Genomic DNA, 14,244 nt, shown 5'->3' with positions numbered 1-14,244 from the left:
GAGAAAGAGCACGAGGGAGAGCGAGAGGGAGAGAGGGGGGGAGAGATGGGGTGAGAGAGAGGGAGAGAGAGGGAGAGCGAGAGGGAGAGAGCGAGAGGGAGAGAGGGGGGAAGAGAGGGGGGGAGATAGGGGGGGAGAGAGAGGGTGAGCGAGCGAGGGATGGAGCAGCATTTTACCGACGCGTCGAGATGTCCGTGCCACGGCGCCACTGCTTGCCGCGTTCTCCCGTCGGCATCGGTCCGGGCGACACCAATGGAGCAGCTCTCGTGGGACCAGGCGGGCGGGGGCGGGGGGGAAGGGAACCGAGTCTGCGCGCTGGTTTTGTACTCACGGGACCCGCGACTTGCACGTTCGAGCCTTGTGCCCGTGACAGTCTCGCTTCACTTCCGCTAACACGTATTTTGTTTTTATCATTAAAAATATTTTTGTCGCTATTTACGTGCTCGTCACGGCTTGATTGTTGGTCGTGAGATATTTTACCAATAAACGAAACACAGGCACGAGTCGTCCGTCTAAGGTTTACACCGCCGCCTACCTGAGTGAGGCCTCTGACCGCGTAAAACGTCGGACGTCGCAACGTGAAGCCGTCAACTCCAACACCGCAGAGGGCCATGACAACTCCCGTGCGTTTTCCCATCGCGGTCCGATGAAGTTTTCCGAAAATCATTGCAGCAGCGGCTTCTTTGGCTGCTTGCCATCGAACAAAGACGGTGGCCGTCTGGAACGCTCTTCCTTCCGATATTAGGAAGCCACTTTTCACACAATCTAGATTTACAACTCATTTCTTTAGAACTGCCTTTTGTGTGCAAGTGTTGTTGTCATTTCCCCGCACCTCCCATGAGCACGGTTGGCTACGTACGGTGCGAAAGAAGTTCAACATACCATTGGAACCTCATTTGCCAGTAAAAAATATGATAATTGATTTTTTACCCTTCTATCTGGCAACACAACTGACACCTTTTTTTACAAGGAGTCATGTTTGCATAGACCAGATGGCGCCTTTTGGCGTCATCTGGTCCAACCCATGTGAGACTAGGCTCTAAGGAAAGCTGTCTCGGGTGTGGACCAATCAACTTCGAGGACAGTGCATATATTATCCGAGTTATGTTTTTTGTTTGCATTATGGCTGCAGGTATTGTGGTCTATGCAAACATGACTCCTTGTAAAAAAGGTGTCAGTTTTGTTGCCAGATAGAAGGGTAAAAAAACAATTATCAAGTTCAACATACTCTACGCGCGTACAACGTCGTAAGCCATCAGTCCAGCGTGTCATTGCGGACCCACGCGTTTTGCAGCATTGTTTGTCTTCAGCAACGTGACGCAGGTGGCGGCCTGATGAACAGAACTCCGCTGCAGGGCTTGCCTGGGGGTTGCTAATGTGGACGGCTACGTGGACGAGTGGAACCCGGCGGCGACGTTGTTCCGCCAGCCGCTGTTCCGTGCCATGTCTGACGTTTCGCGCGATGTTCTGGGGGACCTTCTTCAGGAGTAGTTACGGTTCCACGGGGGTTGGCGGCGAGGTTCTATAAAACCACGGTTCCCGAACGAGCTCCCGAGCGCGTTGGAGCGGTAACTGATGTTATTAAATTCCTGAAAGAAAAAACGGGCTCCCAACCGGCACGTGGACTGAAACGTCGGACATCGCGCCGAATAACCCCTGGCTGGCACAACGCGGGTGCGCATCGCAGGGCCCGCAAAATAACCCCACGCAGGAGCCCCCCCCACCTACCCCCCCACCTACCCCCCACCTACCCCCTACCTACCCCTCCAACCTAATCCCCCACCTACCCCCCCCACCTACCCCCCACCTACCCCCCCCACTACCCCCCCCACCTACCCCCCACCTACCTCCCCACTACCCCCCCCATCTACCCCCCCACCCACCCCCCACCTACCCCCCACCTAACCCCCCACCAGTGGCGGCTCCTGCAAAATCTCTCAGGGGGCAAATGTCTGGATGATTGATAAGGTCCACCCATGCAATGAATAAATTAACAGCTTAAGCATGTAAAGGCAACTTCACTTCTTTAATATTAATGAAAAATAAAGTGACTCTTACAATACATCTTGTTTGTTTATATACTCACTATTAAAACAAACCACTCAAGTTTATTTTATTAAAGATTCCACTAGGTGGCGATAAATTATATTGTTGGATGAAACGTGCTTACGTATGATGACGTTAGCACGTATGATGACGTAAGCACGTTAGTGCATGCCCTCCCGGAAGCCATAGAGAATGCATTGCAGCGCCCCCGTTCGAAAAAAAACATCTTTGAATGTAAGTCTATGGGGCCACTCGGGGCGATTCTCAGCCGTAGTGAAATCGCCCAAAAAGAGGCGGTACTCCACGGAACGTGACATGACGCTGATTGGACTATATCCAGAGGCTGACAGTGACGGCTAGCGTGACTCTGTGGTTGAATGACATTGGTGGTGCGTCGCCCAATCGCCCTAATGAAGAAACCGCCCCTGCCCCCCACCTACCCCCCACCTATCCCCCCCCCCCCACCATCGGGTGTAGCCCGGGGAACCACGCGACCCAGCAGCGTCCACCGCCAGTCGTCCGCCCGCCTTGCACCTCGCCCGAGATGTCAGCGGCCTCGCCTGCTTGGCACGAAGTCGTGGGTTCGACCCCGACCCAGACCCCGACGCCTGTTGTCGATGCGGAGCTCGCAGTTCTCCTCTCTCTATCTCTCTGTGTCTCCCCGTGGTGGCGTGGATTTTCACCCGGGTCCTCTTTTTCCCTTTTTTCCCCTTCAAATTTAGAATCAACATCACCCATCCAGAGTGTTTGGCTGCTATAAATGTCCACTTGATGACACACCACGTGCGCTGTCATTTGTTGCCAGATCGCTTTTGAAAAAGAGATATGGAGCTCAGTGGGCCTTACCTGGTATTGTTGGCTCTATCCCGCCCTGGTGCACAGGAGGTCGTGGGTTTGATCCCGACCCTAACGCCTGTTGTATATTTTAAATTTCCATGTGCCTCTCTCTCTCTTTCCCCGGTTTTTTCCCTCCACATTTAGATTCAACATCACGCCTTTAGAGTGTTTGAGCTGCTTTAAATGTTCACGCAATGATGATAAGCCTCTTCGCTGAGCTCTCATTTGTGGCCGGGTCTCTTCTGAAAAAAGAGCTGTACAGTATAGCCTCTCACTGGGCCTTACCTGGCAGAATAAATAGAGTTTAGTTTTAGTTTAGCATGGCGTGGAGTCTATGTTGATCTGCTACGTAGTTCTTTTTCAAAAGCGACCTGGCCACAAATGACAGCTCACCGAAGTGGCTCATCATCATCGCGGGGACATTTGTCGCAGACAAACACTCTGAGCGCGTGTTGCTACACGGAGAGGCCAGAGATCATTAATAACTAATCACAACATTTGTCTAAGCCATTTTGTTAGACTTCTTTCGCACTGTACGCAACCCACCGTGCTAATCGGAGGCATCCATCGCCCCCCCATCCACGGCCTCCTGCGGCAGCTCGAAACAAAAGCCGTGACAGCAGTCGTGCGTCGGACAAGCCTGTGCACTCGTCACCGGAATGTGGAATTTCCAAGCGCTCCTATGCACGCGAGGCACTGCGTGATGCGCACGCGCGTGCATTGAATCTCCCATCGTGTGTTGTTGTTTCTTGTTGTAACGTTCTGACCCGCTGGACAAATGTGGGAAAAGAGCTTTATAGCTCATCGGATTCCTCCGAGTTAAATAAAAAATATGATTCTGGGTGGGGAGTGACGTCAGCACGCACGAACCTTACTCAACACAGAGGATGCGGTTGACGTCATCGCGCAGATGTACACGATGACGTCACCACCGCGTGTTTGCCAGCGTGCCAACCAGCCAGCAAAACTTTTTGTTTATATATAAATACGCCGATTGTGCTTGTGCACCACTGACAACGTAAAAGCATCCCTAAAAATGTTTTTTCTGAAAACGGTTACCGGTTTATAGGACAAGTTACCGGTTACCGGTTAGCAGCGTCGGCTCATCGGATTCCTCCAGTGTAAGTCAACAGGCTGATGATGACGAGGGAAGGTCTCCGGGGTGGGGGGAAGGCGGGGGGAGATGTTGTTGATGTTGTTGTTGATGATGTTAATGTTGTTGATGTCGTTGATGTAAAGGTTGTTGTTGAAGTTAATGTTATTGTTGATATTAGTGTTGTTATTGTCACTGTTGGTGTTAATGTTGATGATGTTGTTGTTGATGTTAATGTTGTTGTTGAAGTTAATGATGTTGTTGTTGATATTAGTGTTGTTGTTGGCACTGTTGGTGTTAATGTTGATGATGATGTTTTTGTTGATGTTAATGTTGTGGCATCGTCGAGTCACGGTGTCTTTCCCCCGTCTCTCCCGAGCGTTGCGGGGATGTGGGGTGGTGGTGGTGGGGGTCGTGTTGATGTGTGGTGGTGGTGGGGGTCGTGTCGATGTGGTGGTGGTTGTGGTGAGGGTCGTGTTGATGTGGTGGTGGTGAGGGTCGTGTTGATGTGTGGTGGTGGTGGGGGTCGTGTTGATGTGTGGTGGTGGTGAGGGTCGTGTCGATGTGGTGGTGGTGGTGAGGGTCGTGTTGATGTGGTGGTGGTGGTTGTGTTGACGTGGGGTGGTGGTGGGGGTTGTGTTGATTGTCCCCCTCCCTGGGGGGGAGCGGGTGTGAGCTCCGAGGCAGGATCATTCCACAGGGTGGAGATTACTTTGTGATTGCTTTCAGTCGTGTTTATTCATAAAACGCAATAGCGGAAAATATTCCAATAATTATTATCAACATCGTTTGCATCGGCTATGGAAATGGTGTGCAGTTCGCAGGGTACAGAAGGTGATTGTGGGTAAATAATTATATCAACATCTGTGTAAATGTGGCCACATTGTCGGGTGGTGGAGGGGTTCGTGGCACAAATATTGGCGTAAAACTGCCATGCGCACCTCCGATTAGCGCGGTTGGCGACATACGGTGCAAAAGAAGTTCAGCATACATAGAGTACATACCATCACGTGACCCTAACCTACCAAACACAGTGGCTGCACAAAAAAACAATCAGATTACGCCAGTTTGAAAACATCTGGACGTTACATTCCTTTTTTTTTACAGACCGTGAGTAATGAGGAACCGATTACACATAGGGATTACTTAGGAATCCGATTGGCGGTAACGATCTTAGCGGATGTCACGATTCGTCACCTCCACGATCCGGTCCGTTGTTTATTCTGTAAACGAATCTTAAGTAGATATTAACAGAAATAGACGCGTGCCATTGTGTGAGCATACTAATTAGTGCAGCCACACGGATGAATGCATTGGAGATAGTCAATACATTCAATGCACGCATTGATCCGCTGAATCTAAGGGTGACTCACAGTCACCCACTCTGCAGAGCAAGGGGAGAATATTCAACGAACTCCCCCACTCACTCTCACGATGCAGGACAGGGAGAGACACACAACCTCCACGCACTTTCACACTCACTCTCTGGCACGAAAGATGAAGATCCCCCGTATAGCCTGAACAGACTGTTGGGGCAAGTGCTGTCAGCGAGCACCTATGAAGGCCGGCACGGCAGACGAGGGGATGGGCGGCCAGCACCACGCCCGACCGCCTTTGTCTCCCAGTGGCGATGTTTACACACCACACCAGCTACAAATTTGAGGCTGAGTAGATCTAGGCGAGGCCCGGGACCGATTCAGATATTCGACGCTGGTGTTTTGTCGGTGAGCTGGAATGATTGGCACGCACACTCGCACTGCAGAGCGGAGCGCACGAACTCCCCAACTCCACGCAGAACGGCGCCCGAGTTACGGATCGAACTCAGGATGCCGACCCATCGCCGGTAGCCCAAGAGTGTCAGCACTCGTGCATGTTGCTCTGATCGGAATGGCACGGGGAACGTTCACTGGACGTTCTTTGCGAACTCGAGACGCCGCTACGAACACACGCCACCCGGGTTCGATTCCCGCTCGGGGCCAAACACCGCTCCCCAATGCGCACGAACTCACGAGTGGAGCTGTGCTCGGTTCGACTGCGGTGCCGTTTAAACAACAGCAATAACAATAGCAATAGCGACAATACCAAAAAATCATCGCGTTCCCTGGAGCCTCATCTCTGGCGCAGTGGTTGGAAGGAATCACGGTGGGAGCAGGAACGTGTGGAGCATCGTGGGGCCATGCGTGGCTTCCACGCACACGTGAAGGGTTCCACGATCGGAGAGAAAGATGGGTTCCGCGTTACGTTGCTGTAGCCATCACATCTATGGGTCTCTATGGGAGTCTCCGTGTTTTTATGGGAGTCACCGTGTCTCTGTACGTCTTTGGGTCTCTGTCTGAGTCTCTGTACAAGTATGTGGGTCTCTATGGGATTCTCCGTGTCTCTATGGGAGTCTTTGGGGTTTGTTTACGTCAGCAGGCTCTCCCATTGGCTCGAGTCGGCCAATCACAGCGAGCCACGATCGGGTGACACCAGGGTTGCCGACCCTTGACCAGGGAAGTCTTGTTGTTGTTATTGTTGTTGTTATTGTTGTTATTGTTGTTGTTGTAATCGGAGTTGCCACCTCAACTCCTCGTCCAACCGCGACTCGACCCCAACAACGACGAACACGCCGCAGACACTCGACACAATGCACACAACAGAGTCTACACAACATACACAGTCTACACAACATACACAACACAGTCTACACAACATACACAACACAGTCTACACAACACAGCCTACACAGTCTACACAACACAGTCTACACAACACAGCCTACACAATGCATACAACACAGTCTACATAATTCAGTATATACAAAACAGACGTACATGACAGTCTATACAATATATTACATACATGACAGTCTATACAATACAGTATATACAATACAGTGTATACAATACAGTGTATACAATATAGTCTATGCAATACAGTATATACAATATAGTCTATACAATACAGTATATACAATATAGTCTATACAATACAGTATATACAATATAGTATATACAATACAGTATATACAATATAGTATATACAATACAGTGTATATGTAATGACAGGGTGCCACCTGTCGGCCAGGAGGGGTAATCACGGGTATGGGCACGTTACACAATAACCAACTACAAGGGGGGCGTGTCTGGGTTAAAGGTAAAAGGTGGGGTCAGTGGGGAAGCTCCGGGAACCGGCTCGAAGGTTCTAGAAGGGGAAGTGGCCGGAGGCGGGGCCTGGCCAAGCCGGGAAGTGTATAGAGGGGACGTAACCGAAGGTTCGGGGCTGTCGCGGGGTCCCGGGTCCTGCCCGCGTCGCAGCTCGCCGTCATCTCTCTGCGTCGTCCTGCCGCATTGCCGATCCTCTGCACGGAATCCCATCGTCGTCATCGCTACATTAGTCTGTCAGCTATGTAGTTAGGTGCTGACGATGGGACTTTATAGAAATGTCGGCTGTGTGTAGCTAATTAGATACATTTCTATGTATCGCCCAGTGTTTGTGCCCGAGTGTGAAAAACAATTAAGAAGCCCTCTGCACGTTGTGTTTCGGCAGTCGCTCACGACACATTACAGTCTATACAATACAGTACATACATTAGTCAATATAATATAACATACAGTAAAACCTTGGTTTGTGAGTAACTTGGTCTGCGAGTGGTTTGCAAGACGAGCAAAATTTTTAAGTAAATTTGTATTTGATAAACGAGCGAGGACTTGCAATACGAGTAGTACGTGTATACGCTTTGTCTGCGGAGCGTCACGTGATCACAACTGATATACGAGTGCTTTGATATACGAGTGCTTTTTATTACAAACACGTCTCCGGAACGAATTATGCTCGCAATCCAAGGTTTTACTGTATACAATAGAGTCTATACAGTACAGTACGTGCATTACAGTCTATACAATAAATAGAGTATATACAATACAGCCTATATAATACTGTACATATATTACACTACACACGATACAGTGTCTGCAATACAGTATGTACAATACAGTCTATACAGTACATACATCACAATAGAGTGTCTACAATACAGTCTATATAATACAATACTGTATATACAATAGAGTGTCTACAATACGCCGATATACGTCTCCCCTCCCTTTCTTTCACGTCGCTTCTCTGTGGACACCGCCGCCCGATTAGCGTCACCTCAACCCCCACGCTCACGTCCCTCACGGCGTCCTCCTCCACCTCCTCCACCTCCTCCACCACCAACTTGCTAACGACTACAACCCCGTAAATCGATACGATGTTACGACGTATTGATATTCCTCGCCGCATCTTTCAGGAACGCATCTACTTCGTATATCGAGGCATTGCTATATATACAATATATACAGTTCAGTGTATGCAGTGTGTGCCTTGCTATCTACCCATCGTGCCGTAACGTAGCTAATTCCAGTCTTGTGAGGGAGAGATTATATTGAACAAAGTGTCTTGTTTGGATTTGAATACCAACTAGGTGAATCGCCCCCCCCCCCACCCCGTGCAACACGTTGTCTTAATTTGAAATTAACGAAATTGTAAATTGTTCGCGTGCTGTGCTGAGCTTTCGCCAGGTGGAGACGACGAATCTGTCCCCACTGGACACCTGTGTTGAAGAGCTTCATAGCTCATCGGATTCCTCCTGCAGTCTAAATAAACATTGTGATTCTGTACTCAGGAAGCGTCTACTCACCCGCGTGCAATGCAAATGTTGTTTGCTTCACGTACAAAAATAAAAATCCCTATTTTGCTTAAAATATATTTATTTCCTCCGTACTTCTAATCTCTTAACGCCTGCGTGGGATTTCGCCATCCGACTGTTTGGAGCGGCTCCTATGGCGAGGAGATGTTAACTACCTCGCCTGGTCTACAGGAGGTCGTGGGTTCCATTCCGACCCTGACGCCTACTTCTGCTGTATATTTGGAGTTCGCGGTGTCTCTCTCGCCCCGTGGCGACGTGGCTTTTTCTCCGGGTCCTCCGGTTTTTCCCTCCGCATTTAAAATCGACACGCGTTAAGAGTACCGGTTGGATACGTACGGTGTGAAAGAAGTCTGTTCTATAAGGGACTGTCCATAAATGACGTCACGCACCTAGGGGGGGTCAGACATTTGTGACGATGTGTGACGAGGGGGGGGGGGGGTTTGAGAAATGTGACGTCACGTAAAAATGCGCAACTTTAAATAAATATAGACAACACGTTCTCCTTAATTAAATTGACTGTTTTAATACATGTTTTCTCCTACAACATCAGAGTGCAGCGGCACATTAAATACGCACTACAATGACAATAGTTTAAAGCGATTTGAAGCATGTTTTATATATTTGCGGGGGGGGGGGTGGGGGCAGAGCTTTGTGACGTCATATTTGAGGGGGGTCTGACTTTTTGTGACGCTGTTTGACGCGGGGAGGGGGGGGTCAAAAATCGTCCAAAATCGCGTGACGTCATTTATGGACGGCCCCTAACGCTGAGTGTTGTTTTCATAACGCGAATTCAATATAGCGTGATTGTCATGTATTAGGGAACACATTTTTACGACGTGGATGCGAATCGGTATGACACGATCGATTGAACAGAACTACGCCGCACGAGCAGGATAAAGTGGTCGTGCAGGCGAAGCATCACGCGAAACGGGATGCTGCTGGATGCTTCTGGATGCTGCCCACGCGCCTCAGTCTTTGTTCAGCCTGCTGCGTAAGCACCTCACGTGGTCCGTGCTTTACCTTCTGTATTATTATTTTTATAACGCGATGTTTTCATAACGTTCTGTTCTTCAGGAACACAACTACTTCTGCGTTATAGGAGAACAGGCTGAAAAGCCACTTCATTGAGTTATACTTTGTGGCCAGGTCACTTTTATAGAACCTCAGTCGGCCTTACCTGGTGAAAAAACACATTCCTGCGGAGGGAGCTGGTAGGAACGTTGGGTTGCTCGGTCAATAGTTAGGGTCAACGGCGGCGTGGTGTATTCCGCAAATATGCCCGACTGTGAGGGCGGGCACAAGCCGGCGTGAGTATGTTAAACGTTGAGTTTTATAAGGGCACCACGGGGGACCAGCCCCTCCCCACCCAGCCTCACCCCTCCCACCCCCCACCCAGCCCCACCCTCCCCACCCAGCTCCTCCCCACCCAGCCCCTCCCCACCCTCCCCACCCAGCCCCTCCCCACCCTCCCTTCCCCACCCAGCACCTCCCACCCTCCCCACCCAGCACCTCCCACCCTCCCCACCCAACCCCTCCCTCCCCACCCAGCCCGTCCCTGCACGACGGACGGACGGAAACAATAATCCCCTGTGGGCTGGTGTAACCAGAAGGTTCCTACCAGTAAAAATATCTTAAATATGCTTAGTTTATTTGAGCGGCCACTGTTGATGAATTGGATCCACAGCGCGATTTCCAAGGGCCGCTCTTCGACTTTGACGTGCGGCCTTCTGCTGACCGTGGGAGTTCCAAGACTCGCGACGGACACGACTCCTATAGCAGCCAGCACCAGCAGCGGCATGAGAGTTGATGCGATGATGAAAGTCAAGGGCATTATTAAAAGCTGGTTGATCTCTTACAACACACGTACGTACCCACCCCCCATTTAGCCAAACAGTATACCGGTGCAAGTGCCGTTAGAGAACACATTAACGTGCTGTTAGAGAGCTCCTATTAATGCTCACAGCACATGAGTGGCGTGGTTGTATCCTGAACCACGCCCCAGCCGTCTTTGTCTCCCCAGTGTTGATCTTAACAGACCGCACCTGGTTCTCATTTAAGACTGCGTTGACCGAGTGGAGGCGGCTTAGGTAACACTTGCCACTGATTTAATCTGTGGCCAGGAATGAAATGCAGGTCACTGGGTTCGGAGCGCAATGTTCTAACCACTCTGTCACCGCATCCCACAAAATACAAAGACAAAGATCCTCCGTATCGCCTTTAACAGACTGTTGGGGTAAGTGCTGTTAGTTCAAGTTCATTTATTAGGTATAGCCCTGTGAGCCATTCGACTCTTGAATCACATATGAAGGCCGGCCCGACCGCCTTTGTCTCCCCAGTGGCGATGCTTACACATATCAATAGGTACTCATTTGTGGTTTAGTCGATCTTGGGGAGGCCCAGGACCGGTTCAGACAATCGTTACTGGTGCTGTCAGTGAGCAGCCACCCACACGCACGCACTGTGCGCAAGCACCACATAGCGTATCATTTCCGCTGCTTGAAGCAATAAACACGACATGTGCTCCGAATGTACCGATCACTGATGTCATGTTGCCCACGTGGGGCGTCTGAGGTTCACCGGATCACATTGAGGGAACGGCCAGGGAAGTGGTGGCCAGACCCTGGCATCGTACGAGAAACTTCCTGACTGCACGCCGCATTCGTTCTCCCCGTGTTCCAACCCTTATCTCCCAGTGTCTCCCTCCCTCCCTCACTGTCACTCAGTCGCAGAGAACGTTGGTAACGTGCGCACATTGAAAAACTGTGTGGGTCTCTGCGTGAGTATGGGTCTCTCTGTGAGTCTGTGTTTACGTTCGAGTCTATGGGTCTCTGTGTGAGTCTATGTGTTTCTGTGTGAGTCTGTGTTTCTGTGTGAGTCTATGTGTTTTTTGTGTGAGGCTATTTGTTTCTGTGTGAGGCTATGGGTCTCTGTGTGAGTCTATGGGTCTCTGTGTGAGTCTATGTGTTTCTGTGTGAGTCTGTGTTTATGTGTGAGTCTACGTGTTTCTGTGTGAGGCTATGGTCTCTGTGTGAGTCTATGGGTATCTGTGTAAGTCTTTGGGTCGCTGTGTGAGTCTATGGGTGTCTGTGTGAGTCTGTGTTTCTGTGTGAGTCTTTGTGTTTCTGTGTGAGGCTATGTGTTTCTGTGTGAGGCTATGGGTCTCTGTGTGAGTCTATGGGTCTCTGTGTGAGTCTATGCGTTTCTGTGTGAGTCTGTGTTTATGTGTGAGTCTATGTGTTTCTGTGTGAGGCTATGGGTCTCTGTGTGAGTCTATGGGTTTCTGTGTAAGTCTATGGGTCTCTGCGTGAGTATGGGTCTCTCTTTGAGTCTATGGGACGTCTCTGTGCGAGTCTATGGGTATCTGTGTGAGTCGATGGATGTCTCTACGTAAGGTCAACATGTTTGCCCTTTGACCCCGCTCCCCTCCGCTGTACAGTTGAACGAACTATGCCACTGCAATGCAGCACAGTATGGAGGTAACGGGGTCCTTAGACACCACAACGTCGCATATCCGACCCGCTAAGGACGGAGGCATCGGCGGATGTGTGAACACGTGTTGACAATGACGGTAATGCCCAACCACCCTGCACAGGAAGTGCTTACTAGGCAAACAAAATTCCAAACTGCTTTTAAAAGAACATATTCAGTAACGATCAAAACTGTGGACACGTTTCGACACCTTGCGTCTCATCAGAAGTGGGGCTCGCTCGCAGCAATGCTGGGGAAGTACCCGATGTTTAATATGCAAAGACCCCGCTTTTTCCGTGAGATATCTGGCCCGATCAGCACGGTTGGCTTCGCACGATGCATACATACCCGTACTTAGGACGACAATCTGCATCACACGCACATCACACAGCCGTTAATCGTCGCTGTTAAAAATGTCAGAAGAAATAAATGCCTTTTCCGCTCCACACGTGTCTCTACATTATTACTGCTAATTGCAACTCCGATTAGCACGGTTGGCTACGTACCGTGCGAAAGAAGTTCAACATACATACGTACACACATCGACAAAACGGGTTATTAAAGTAAGAAGCCGGGTGAGAGTCGAGTTGCCACCAGTCCAAGTTTGACCCCAGGACAGGGATTGATGGGTCAACACTCGGCCTAGACTGCCCAGAGGGGCAGCAAGTCTATGGAGCAAATGCCCCTGTGGAACGGTCCATTCCGAGGGCCGGTGGGTGGGCCGGTCTGTGTAGGCAAATTGCAAATGTGATCTGAGTAAAAAGTAACAAAAACTATCAGTTTAATACGGAGGCTTTCGCGATCACAAATCTGGCCGTCGCTTAATGATGCTGGTTGTAATTACCGGCGAAACGTCGTACTCTAATTATAATGTTGAAGGTTTACTCTTCAACACACCGGTGTGCTGTTTCTAGTACTAGTAACGAATTGCACGTTTTGTTTACGTGACAAACCTAACGAATTGGCTGTGTCGGGTGGTGGCGGGTTTAACGGCACATTTACATTCATGCGATCTGTTCATTAAAGACATTTTAATTATTTTGTTTCATTTAAATATTTTACTACCTCTAATGTGTACGCTTCCTCATCGGCCCTCCCATTTGTCTGTGTTTTTTCTGGAGCCAGCCCCGAATGGGGCCCAATGAGGATCGCACGGCAATTCGGGTGACCGCTGCGTTGACAAAACGCCTGGGCCCGATTTCTTAGTCCCAGTCCGTCACCGGTTTCAGCACAGACATCCGCTCCGAAACTCTGCTACCGATCTCGCTGGTGTCGATCTCTCCCGCCAAGTGAGTTGCACCAAAGCGGTGAGCAGGGGGGTGGGGGCAGGGAGAAACGTGTCCGGGTTTGTTCCGCGGTGAAGACGGCGGCGGGGGTGAGGAGGGACTCCCGGAGGCGAAGGAGGCCACTCGATGATGAAAACATTTGCGCGGACGCTGTGGGAACGCGTGCAGACGCAGTGGCTGTGTTTGCATTCACAAAAGGGCAAGCCGTAGGTAATTGTGAAAAGAGGATTCAACCGAAGGAAACAAACTGTTCTCGAGCCCTCATCGTGTCCACATACACGGCGACTATGACTCACGCGACAAAGACAAAGATCCCACGTGTGGCCTTAACAGTATTTAAGCGATCTAACAAAAAAAAACAACGATATTATTCCTTAACAGACTGTTCGGGCAAGTGATTTTTGTGAGCACCTATGAAGGCCGGCACTGTGGCGCACGAGGGGGTGGGGTAGGCCAGCACCACCCCCGACGGCCTTTGTCTCCCCCAGTGGCAATTTACACGCCACTCCAGGTACTCATTTGAGGCCGAGTCGACCTCTGGGGAGGCCCAGGTCCGGTTCAGATAATCGCCACCGGTGTTGACAGTGAGCGGGAATCGAACTCGGGGTGCTGGGTTCGTAGCGCGGCGCGCTAACCGCGAACACTACCGCCTCCCTATTCACACGACACGAACAACAACAACAACCGCCATTCGCCACTAAGTGGCAGTGACGTCACCACGACGCTTGTGTCAGGCCATGTGCACCTTGAGGCCACGTGAAGTGTTGAACGCCCACTGGCAGGAGGTCACGGGGCAGACCCAGGTGCCACGGGTCGACTGACTGAGATGACTGGCTGAGGCA

Source organism: Lampetra planeri, chromosome 47, assembly GCF_965212315.1.
Source record: "Lampetra planeri chromosome 47, kcLamPlan1.2.h2, whole genome shotgun sequence".
Lineage (NCBI taxonomy): Eukaryota > Metazoa > Chordata > Hyperoartia > Petromyzontiformes > Petromyzontidae > Lampetra > Lampetra planeri.
The sequence above is the reverse complement of the archived record's forward strand: the minus strand, read 5'-3'. Positions refer to the sequence as shown.